Consider the following 12,356-nt stretch of genomic DNA (forward strand, 5'->3'; position numbering starts at 1 on the left):
AAAGTTTTCATTTTCAATATTTTATTCTATTCAATTTTTCCTTATTTTTTACTTAATGAGCAGAAATATTTTTTCATTTTCACTATTATTCATGACGTGCAGTTTTGGGTTTTGTTAGGTAAGAATTATGGGGATGTAGCTGGTAGAATGCATCTCCTAAAGAAACTATTAGTTATTAATATTTTATTTCTATTCAATTTTTCCTTATTTTTAACATAACGATCAGAAATATTTTTTCATTTTCACGACGCACAGTTTTGGGTTTTGTTATGCAAGAATTGTGGAAATGTAGCTAAGATGGTAGAGTGCTCTGTTTGCATGCGATGGTACGGGGATCGATACCTTGAACACCCCGCTCTGTATTCCTAAATGCTCTATAATATGGTGGTGCCTTAATGGGATAGATATTTTATATGGGCTGTATACACCTTTAAATGTGGTTTGCTACTCGCAAAAAAGATAGGGATAGTTAAATTTTTAAGTCACTTTTGAGAAGTATGGTGTGGGATAAATTGGATTATTGCCTATTATTTCTAAGAATATATTAAGTCTTGGGACTAATTTTTGTCATTTGTAGAGATGACATATAACCGAGGAATTCATAGTACCGTTCTCCTTTAAAGAAATTCATAGTACCACTCATTTGTTCTCCTTCTGAAAATGTTTATGGATTTAATCTGCCTATTATTTCTAAGGATATTAAGTCTTGGGACGAATGTTTGCCATTTGTGAGATGGCATATAATAGAGCAATTCATAGTATCGTTCTCCTTTAGAGCAATTCATAGTACCACTCATTGTTCTCCTTTTGAAGATGTTTATGGATTTAATCCACTTATTCCTCTTGATTTGCTTCCTATTCATTCTAATATTTTTGTGAGTAAAGCAATCACAAGTAAGGCAGATCTGATCAAAACATTGCATAAACAGGTGAAAGGAGACAATTGAGAAACAAAAAGTTATTTTAAGAATTAAATATTTTTGTGAGTAAAGCAACCATAATTAAGGTCGGATCAAAATATTCCATAAAGAGGTGAACGAGACAATTGAGAAACAAAATTTCAAAGTTGCTTAAAGAATTAACAAAGGATGGAAGGAAATGATTTTTCAACCCGATAACTGGGTTTGGATACATTTTCGCAAGGAGCGATTTCCATCTTAAAGGAAGACAAAGTTACATCCAAGAGGGGATAACCCTAATCAAGTCCTTAAAGTAATTAATAACAATGCATATAAAATGATCTTCCTGGAGAATTTTCAACACATTCTACTTTCAATTTTTAATGTTGTTGACTTGAGTCCTTTTGATGTAGGTGATGATTCTTTTGATTCGAGGACGAATCCTTTTGAAGAGGGCGAAGATGATAAGGATCACAGTGATCCGAATGTTCCAAAGAGACCAGCTAAGAAGATTCAACAAGCATTTATTCTTCATCTATAAAATTGGATAGGCTTTGTTCAACTCTCATTTCATGTGTTACAAGCTTATTCGATTGAGAAAGAACCATTTGGAGCTTTAGAAGTGAATATTTACACAGTTGAAGTGAAGATGAAGTTGCAAGCATCATTAGATGAGTTGTTAGAAAACTTTATTTATTTTTAATTCATAAAGTATGTAATGGTCAAATTGACCTGGTCTTTGGTGGAGATTCAAGTGGATTGAGATTAAATCCAGGCCACTAACTTCTTTTGTGGGGAGACTATATATATCCTCAAATTATTATCTACAAATCAGATTTTAGAGGAATGAAATTGATCTCTGAAGTTCAGATGTTCCCCTTAAAAATCAGCATTATCTCTCTCATTTCTTAGTTTCAAGCAATTGTTGGGGGTAGAATTGCGTTGCCGGTAGAATTGCACATGAGTCTATCAAGTTTGATTGCGTGGTTGAGTGAAATTCTCAACCTTCTACTTATTTTCGGGATTTCTTCTCTTCCTATTCATTGATAATACAAACAAATTTATTTTTTCGGGGAATGTATTAAGCACATGGGTTTATTAATTACTGTAAACTTTTATTTAAAATGAAGTAAATACAAATGGAGTAAGTATTTAAAATGTATTAAGCACCTGGGTTTATTAATTATATTTACTAGCACATTTTTTTTAAACATGAAATAGAAGTAAACTTAGTAATAAAAAGAAACTAAATAAACTTAAAAGCATATAAATATTGTTAAAGGGTAGCAAAGAAGTAGTTTTGACATATCTAGGTTTTGACAACTAAAATTAAAAACTAAAAAAATTAATAAATTAAAAATTAAAAAATAAATATAAAATAAAAGTCGTTTTCAAAAACTTAGTTTGTGGTGAAATTTTACTTAAAATTCAAATGTATTGTTTCAATATCTATCCCAAAGGAATGCATATGCTCTAGTGGCAATGCAACGGAATGCATATGCTCTAGTGACAATGCAACTTCAACCAAAATAATTTGAGTTGGGTCATTCATAATCGCAAAGGTACACGGTAGGAATTATAGGATATGAACTTTCTTTATGTCAATATTTCTTAATGATATTAATTGAACTACATCCAATTGATTTGAAGAACAAATTCTATTATGTGATGGACAATGTGAAATTAACGTGGCAATAATAGTAGGTTCTAAAGCGCAAAAAAAAAAAAATACATGGATAAATTTCAAATTTTGAGGCACACAAAATACATGGACTAGCAACTAAAAATGATTGATCCACGTCAAAGGCATTTGGTTTAGTGGTATGATTCTTATTTTGGGTGCGAGAGGTCTTGAGTTCACAATTATATCAAATTAAATAGTTTGTTGGTTTCTTTGTTGGGTTGTTGGTTTATTTGATAACTCCTTGAATATTAGAATAATTCAATATTAACATGTCTTACTTACCATCTTAGGAAACAAAAATTAAGGCGAGCAACCTAGTGCTTTAATAAATACTCTTCCTTATGATTACATATTAATGGTTAGATTCTTCCTTATGATTACATATTAATGGTTAGATTATCTAATCTGGACAATGAATTTCATTGGATTGGGGGACAGATAGGTGGCACCAATGTTGTCACGCCACATGCTATAGGCGATCAGGGACAGATTGGTGGCACTAATGTTGTCACGCCACAGGCTAGGCGATCGTGCTTGCGAAATCCCGAGCTCACGCAAGAGGACTTGGATCCAGGTTATGGATCCAGGTTAATTTGGCAGTGGCATAAGCAACCGCCTTGCGAGAAACAATCGATTATTTCCTTGAACTCTTGGAGATAAGATTGCCACCAAAGAAGAGCGGGACAATAAATCTTGAATGTATTTATGTTGTGTTAGAACAAGTCCATTGGAAGTATGGTAGATCTCAATCCCAAGAAAATAACTCAAAATGCCAAGATCCTTGATGGCATAATCATCCTGAAGCTCTGTAAGAAGTTTCTTAGTAGCCGTAGAAGATAAGCTGATGATAATCTTTTTCAACTGTGTTCATTAACTTAGTAGCCGTAGCAGATAAGCTGATGATAATCTTTTTCAACTGTGTTTATTAACTTACCCTACAGCTAATTGTGTAAGACCCATTAAACGTAACATACCTTATAGCTAATTGTATAAGACCCATTAAACGTATGTATCAAATAAACATACCTTAACATACCTTAGTAGCCGTACCAGATAAGCTGATGATAATCTTTTTCAACTGTGTTTATTAACTTACCCTACAGCTAATTGTGTAAGACCCATTAAACGTAACATACCTTATAGCTAATTGTATAAGACCCATTAAACGTATGTATCAAATAAACATACCTTAACATTCCTTAGTAGCCGTACCAGATAAGCTGATGATAATCTTTTTCAACTGTGTTTATTAACTTACCCTACAGCTAATTGTGTAAGACCCATTAAACGTAACATACCTTATAGCTAATTGTATAAGACCCATTAAACGAATCAATCTCTAGATGAAGAATTTTGTACTCAAAGTTCTAAATTTGAAACTTAAAATGTTTACAGAAAGTAAACCGATGGGTTCCAATGTTCTGAGCCTCCATTTGCTTATTTTTCTTTAAACTCTCCTAGAAAAACTACTTAATGAATCAATCTCTAGATGAAGAATTTTGGACGCAAAGTTCTAAATTTGAAACTTAAAACGTTTACATAAAGTAAACAGATGGGTTCCAACGTTCCGAGCCTCCATTTGCTTATTTTTCTTTAAACTCTCTTAGAAAACTAACTATTTGGGCTCTTGAATGTTGGATATGGAGGCTGACTATTTGCAGTAAAAATCTGATAGAGTAGGCGATCCATTTGCCTAATATATATAAATATATATACTAAATATTTATATATAGTAGGCGGTTATATCTGTTAAATCTATATATATATAATAAATTGAAATCATATATATACCCATTAGTCGATGCTTTCAAAATGTACATTTCTCATTCTTCATACCCTCTCTTTGCATACTTCATTAATACAAAACTTTTAGTCAATATATCTCCTTACATTTTCTCTATCATGTTTTTTGTGTTCATTTAGATCGAGTGTGTGTGTTGTTGTGTGATCCTAAGAATGGGCATTAGAGCGAGGCGAGATTCACCGCAATCTATGAGGATGGAAAGTTCAAAGACAATAATTGAAAAGTTTGATGGATTCTATATCAGTTTCTAGAAGATGTAGATTGAAGATTATATGTACCATAAAAATCTTTAGAAACCCCTTTTGGGGGTGAAGCCAGATACCATAACCGCGGAGGAGTGGAAACTCAAGGATCGTCACACCTTACGGTTGATCTGGTTGATGCTGTCCAGGAACACGACGTTCAACATCATCAAAGAGAAGATGACATCGGGCCTATTGAAGGTGTTGTCGAATATGTACGAAAATTCGTCGGCTATGAAGAAGATGTTGTCAAATATATACAAATGTCTGAAGGTAGATTTGTTGCAGATCATATAAATTAGTTCAACGTGATTGTCAGTCAATTGAGCTCAGTGGAAATTATGTTTAAAAAATGAAATTAAAGCTTTAATTTTGATGTCATCTTTACCCGAGACGTGGTATACTGTTGTTGCTGCAATCAACAGTTCACGAGAATCTAATAAACTTAAGTTTGATGAAATTCGAGATGTCGGTAGTATTCCCAAATGGGAAATTAGAGATTCATCTGGCAATACTCTTAGTGTTGATCGAAGGGAAAGAAGTAAATCAAAGAGCCGAAGGGAAAGAAGTAAATCAAAGAGCCCAAACAAACATGGGCGATCAAAATAAAGGGATCGAGAAAATTCTCCAAACAAACCAAACATAAAGTGTTAAAAATGTGGAGAAAAATGACACTTTCGGACAAATTGTACAAGATTGAAGAAAAGAAAAATCACAATATATTATTTCTTTTCAATTTTTTCTTATTTACGACATAATGAGCCCGGATAATTGTGTGGATGTACCCCAGATGGTAGAGCAATTATTTTGCATGCGAGAGGTGCAGGGATCGTTACCATGCATCTCCAAAGAATACTATCAATTGTTAAATATATTATTCTTTTCAATTTTTTCTTATTTATGACATAATGAGGAGAGATAGTTTTTCATTTTCACTATTTAGTTTTTCATTTTCACTATTATTGATGACGGGACCTATGAGTTTTGTGATGTAACAATTGTGAGGATGTAGCTAAGATGGTAGTGCTCTCTTTGCATGCGAGAGGTACGGGGATCGATTGCCCACATCTTCATTAGTCTTCTTTTACCCGCATCTCCATTAGTCTTCTTTTATTAATGATCAATCAGTAGAATTGATTGTATTTGTTGGGTTTTATGTCCTAAAACTCATAGTTTGAATTTATTGAATAAAGTGAATGTTACGATGATTAATCTAAATCCAATAAACTAAGAACACTCGAGCTATAGTATGATTACTTGAACTATATGTAGATACACCAGAGTGGATGAAGTTCAAGTATATAGTCAAATCCAATAAACTAAGAACACTCTGGCTATTGTATGATTACTTGAACTATATGTAGATACATCAGAGTGGATCAAGTTCAAGTATATAGTCAAAATGATCTATAGTACAGGGATAAAGTTGAGTACTTTATTCTAGGGACACTATGGATGCGGCCCACTTTTGTATATGATATAAACAATGTGATCACTAAATTGTACATGTGGAGACATGTGAGTGGGGGCGTCCTATGCAATGAGTATTGCATAAGATCGGACCATGAAGAAAACCACTCACAACTTTATAATGTCGTTTATTGTTGAGACTAATTTTTTCATTCGATAACCTAGGTAACTCGATCTTAATCCTAAGCTAACTATGAACTCCTGTTTATTCGGAATTATCCTTAGATTTGCATGGGTGAGAGTGGCCCGAGTTCGCCGACTCAATAAGCCTCCCATTTCAGGGGTAAGACTGGTGAATAGTTGGGGACATAGAGTGTAAGATGAAATTCACTCCTACCCGCCTTTAGGGATAATAGAGAGGTTGTTCACTCAAGTACTGACTCCAAGTCTTGAATAAGGGGCCCCACCCTCTCACTGGCCCAAGAGGGGTTTGGTTTGGTGGTTGGACCACAAACCAATTGTTCATTAGATGATCAGTGGGACTCAAGGAACAAGAAGTAACTTTAGGGGTAAAATAGTAAATTGACCCAGCTCTAGTTACGAACAACCTGTGAAGGATCGACTTACTAATCATGGAAATATCAATTGGACAGAAATATATATAGTGAGGGGAGTGCAACTACTAGGCTATAGTGGAGTGTCCTAGTAGTTAACGAATGTTGGTTAACAAGGTTAATGAGTTTAGCCAGTTAATCTCGGATCGTTAGAGCCCATGATCTGTAGGTCCATTAGGTCCCCCTGCTAGCTCATATCGGACTGAACCTTAGAACAGTGTGACGAGTGAGTTCGAAGTGTTTGAATTCAAATTAGGGAATATACGCTAAATATATACGATATATTTAATCGCATTTTGTTTTATTTATGAATTAAACAAAAAGAGAATTAGAGATTTTTAAATAAGATTTAAATATTTTAATTATGAATAGGGATTCATAATCAATATAATGAATATGTGCTGGAATTGATTGGGATTGACATTTTATTTAATGTAAATTTTAATTAAATTGTTTAATTAATCATTTATTATTATTTTTATTTGAAATTAATTATTTAAATTAATTGTTGAATTAAAATAAAGAAAGTCAAAATGTTGACTTCACCCAATGGAAAAATCCATGTTTGAGTTAGTGGAATATCGAGTATCAATATATGGTTTAACTAAACTTGCATGTTTGCCACATAATCCCACAAATTTGAGTGGAATTTTTTGTGTCAAAATTTGGTTAAATCAAACTTGCATGCTTGCGGTGATCCCACAAATTTGAGTGGAATTTTGAGTGTCAAATTTAGTAATCTCAAATTTGCATGAACATGCAAATATGACTCTATAAATTGATTAAGGTACATGGAAAGTTTGCTTGAAAAACTTTGAGAAAATCTCTCAAAACTCTCTCTTTACATATACTAAATTCCTATCAAGTTTAGTCACTCACCGGATTGCACAATCTCGTTCTAAGGCCGAAGAATAGTAGGGAAGACATTAGTGGTGGTTCGAAACCGGTTCGTGAGGAAAAAGAAATTTGAACTACAAAAGGTTAGTATTCAAACTCATTGAGTTTTAATGCTTTTGAACATGCTAGCTAATTTACTATAATTGTTGTACTTAGAGTGCCTAAGATCCAAATTTCTTCCGCACGTGTTATAGCAACACCATCAATTGGTATCAGAGCAAGTTTTAGGCACTTCATTTACATTAATTTGAACATGGTGGGTACCATTTCATGAATGAAATTTTGTGGTTGCTAAAGTGGATGTTTTTTTTTTTTTTTTTTTGCTTGCATGGTATTCAATTATAGTAATTGGCCTAATGTATATGGGGTTAATGAGTGAAGAAAGGTCTGTAATTTTTATGGAGTCATTAGAATCCATTTTAGGTTGATCGAAAATGGAAGAGATAGCAAGCTGAACTGAAGAAGATGGAAGAGGTGGTTCGGGTGTTTTTTTCTGCTAGTTAGGGTCCGGTTCAACGTTTGTAAGGGTTGGTTTGGCCTGTTCCTGATCCTTGGGAGCGGTTCAAGTTATTATTAATTATTAATGTAATAATTTAGTTAATTGCTTGCTTTAAAATGCCAAAACCAATCCACTTTAGTGTGTTTAATTAATTATGCATTATGAATGTATGTTTTAATTAATAGAAAATGTATGTGCATAAAGTATGTCATATAGATTTAAAATCCCACCATAGGCTAAGCATGTTTCATGCATTCCAAGTATGTTGTAAGTGTTATAATGTATAGTATGCATGTTTAGGGTTCCATGAGATAGATATAAATTGTTATATTATTGCATGGAATGGATGATTATATAATTGTTATATAAAGCATGTTGGAAGAATGTTATAGGTTATTTTCAACGTCATAAAACGAGATAGACGTTAAAATCTATAACAAAGATAAATGCATACTCACTTAAGGTTAACAACCAAGCATGATGAATTTTAATAGTTAAAATAGGTCGATATCTTGTAAAACTGTGGGTACAAGAAAGCTCACCTGACATGATCTTGTCTAAGGCTGGAGGTACTTAAGTTGACGGTTTACGGAACACCTGCTACCTGGAGATCGGGTCAATACTTGAGCTTAGTTAGTCCAGTTTTAATAGCATGCGTGAGTGATGTAAGGATTTAAAAAAAAAATGAAAAATTACCTAGACATCATAGGTAAAAATCGAGTATAAATGTTATATTTGGAAAAATCACCTAGACTTAAGTTATATTTAATTAGCCGGAATATACTAAGTAATAAGTATACCCAACCGTCTAAAATACTTAGTGGGAGGAAAAAGGTATATGAGATATATCTTTTTCTTTTTACGCTCTCTGGATAATTCACACCGTGAGATTCATGCTCGGCCTCGTGTCACCCGAGGAGCGTCTCCATTCCGAAGGTATTTGCATGAGTCAATAACAAGGTGAATAGAGAAAGTATTTATAGTAAGTGGGAGAAGGAAGTATATCAACACATCCTATGGTCTCCACCACTAGGTTGCATCGTGAAATTCCCATGTTCCGCCTGCATGTTGCCCTAGAGCAACTACCCATTCAGAGGGTCGTAACATGGGAGTCGGAACAACGCAAACTCTAGAAATTGATAGGATTTCTTAGGTCCATTCCTAACTTTGGCTTTTTAATTTGATAGCATTGTTGGGGCCGATCTCTGAGGTCTGAAAATGGTGGGTCACACTTACGAAGAATTACTAAGAGTTAGTATATTCTTAACCAAAGTAGCGATAACTAAAATACTATAGGAATAAGAGTTATTCAGGGATTAGTGTTTAAGTCAAGAATGTCTTGGTTTAGTGAAGGAGTGATTGAGTGCCCCTCGGTAGCAATTGCTCTAACTCACTAAAGTATCGTTGTAAATTAATAGTTTTTGGGTATATTATTACATTTGTTAAACTTGATTGGATTAAAAAGGATTAAGTCAATTCGCTAATAGAATTTGTTTTAAATAGAATTTGTTTTAAATCTCAGCATGTCAAGCTCAATAGTACAATTACTCGCTTCTGAGAAATTAAAAACAATTACGCAACAAGGAAATCAAACCTAAACACAATACTTGCAAATGATGATTTTGATGGTATTAATATAACACATGCGGAAGCAATTTGGATCTTAGGCACTTTTAGAACATCAATTATAGTAAATAACTAGCATGTTCATAAGTATTAAAACTTAATGAGTTTAGATACTAACCTTTTGTAGTTCAAACTCTTTTTTCCTCACGAACCGGTTTCGAACCACCACTAGTGTCTTCTCCATTATCCTCCGGCCTTAGAACGGGATTGTGGAATCCGGTGAGTGACTAAACTTGGGAGGGATTTTGTATATGTGAGAAGTTTTTCTCAAGGTTTTTCACCAGGAAGAAGAAGACCTTCCATGTACCATGATCACTCTATTTAAAGAGTCATGTTTGCATGTTCATGCAAATTTGAGATCACCAAATTTTGACACTTAAAATTCCACTCAAATGTTTGGGATTATGTGGCAAGCATGCATGTTTGAGTTAACCAAATTTTGACACTTAAAATTCCACTCAAACTTGTGGGATTTATTTGGCAAGCATGCAAGTTTGGTTAAACCAAATTTTGACACCTCAAAATTTCACTAACATGGAATTTTTCATTAAATGGAGTCAACATTTTGACTTTCTTCATTTTAATTCAACAATTAATTTGAATATGAATTTCAAATTAAAGTAACATTAAATGATTAATTGAACTATTTAATTAATATTTAATATTAATTCAAATGCCAATCCCAATCAATTTGAACACATAATTGATTAAGATTTTAAATCTTATTTACATATCTCAGATTCTCTCTTTTTGTTTAATTCGTAAATAAAACAAAAATGCGGTTAAATATATCGTATATGTAGCGCATATTTCCTAATTTGAATTTGAACACTTCGAACTCACTCGTCACACTGTTCTATGGTTTAGTCCGATATGAGCTAGCAGAGGGACCTAATGGACCTATAGATCTTGGGCTCCAACGATCCAAGATTAACCGGTTAAACTCATTAACCTTGTTAACCAACATTCGTTAACTACTAGGACACTCCACTATAACCTAGTAGTTGCACTCCCCTCACTATAGATATATTTCTATCCATTTGATATAACCATGATTAGTAAGTCGATCCTTCACAGGTTGTTCGTAACTAGAGCTGGGTCAATTTACCATTTTACCCCTAAAGTTACTTCTTCTTTCTTATGTCTCACTGATCCTCTAATGAACAATTGGTTTGTGGTCCAACCAGTAAACCGAATCCCTCTCAGGCTAATGAGAGGGTGGGTTCCTTGTTCAAGACCTGGAGTCAGTGCTTAAGGGAACTACCACTCTTCTATCCCTAAAAGTGGGTAGGAGTGAATTCCATCTTGCACCCCACGTCTCAGCCATTCACCCTGTCTTACCCCTGAAATGGGAGGCCTATTGAGTCGGCGAACTAGAGCCACTCTCACCCATGCAAATCTAAGGATAATTCCGAATAAACAGGAGTTCATGGTTAGCTCAGGATTAAAACCGAGTTACCTAGGTTATCAAATGAAAAGAAAATCTGTCTCAACAGTAAACGACATTATAAAGTGAGAGTGGTTTTCTTCATGGTCCGATCTTATGCAATACTCATTGCATAGGATGCCCCCACTCACATGTCTCCACATGTACAATTTAGTGATCACATTGTTTATATCATATACAAAAGTGGGCCGCATCCATAGTGTCCCTAGAATAAGGTACTCAGCCTTATCCTTATACTATAGATCATTTTGACTATATATACTTGAACTTGATCCACTCTTATTTCTCTACATATAGTTCAAGTAATCATACTATAGCTAGAGTGTTCTTAGTTTATTGGATTTAGATTAATCTTCGTAAAGTTCACTTTATTCAATAACAATCTTTACTGAATAAACAACAATAATAACTTTATTGAAAATAGAATATGTTTTTGTTTACAAACTATGAGTTTTAGGACATAAAACCCAACAGATTTGAGGTTTGTTTTAACTACGGAATGTCCCCTAGACCCCTGCTGAAATGCAAACCGAATAGTTTGGGTTGCATTTGACAAAAAGGGTAAGGGGAAAGATAAGATTCCTACTGACCACAAACTTAAGGTTCAAAATGCAGATAATGGAAAATGTTTCCATTGCAATAAAAACGGGCACAAGAAAAGTCACTGCCCAAATTACCTTGCAGAGAATAAAGCCGAAAAGGCACAACAAGGTAAATATGATTTACTAGTTGTAGAAATACGTTTAGTAGAGTATGATCACTTAACTTGGATACTGGATTCAGGGGCCACTAATCATATTTGTGCTGTTTTTTCAAGAAACTAGTTCCTGGAGAGTGTTTGCAGAAGGCGAGATAACACTCAGGGTTGGAATAGAAGAAGTTGTCTCAGCAAGATCAGTAGGAAATTTAAATTTTTTTTCGGAGATAGATTCATTATATTAGATAATATACTTTGAAAACTACCTAAATTATGTCCTAAAAATTTGAAAACATAAGTTGTAATTGATAATTACACAAAAATTTCCCTAAATCCATGAACTCGTGTCCAAGTAGTCAATCCTAAAGATTGTAACTAGCATAGAGTAATTGAAGCTCCACATGAAGTAATTTAAAGTTCCCGTTACTTAACTAAAGTATATTCAGCTTTAAAGAAGCATGAGTTGCACTTAAGTTCATGAAATGCTTATAGACTCTAACTCTTAGTACTATTATTGCCAGTACGTTTCATATGAGT

The sequence above is a fragment of the Cucurbita pepo genome, chromosome 3 (genome assembly GCF_057944985.1).
Source record: "Cucurbita pepo subsp. pepo isolate OVF chromosome 3, ASM5794498v1, whole genome shotgun sequence".
NCBI lineage: Eukaryota > Viridiplantae > Streptophyta > Magnoliopsida > Cucurbitales > Cucurbitaceae > Cucurbita > Cucurbita pepo.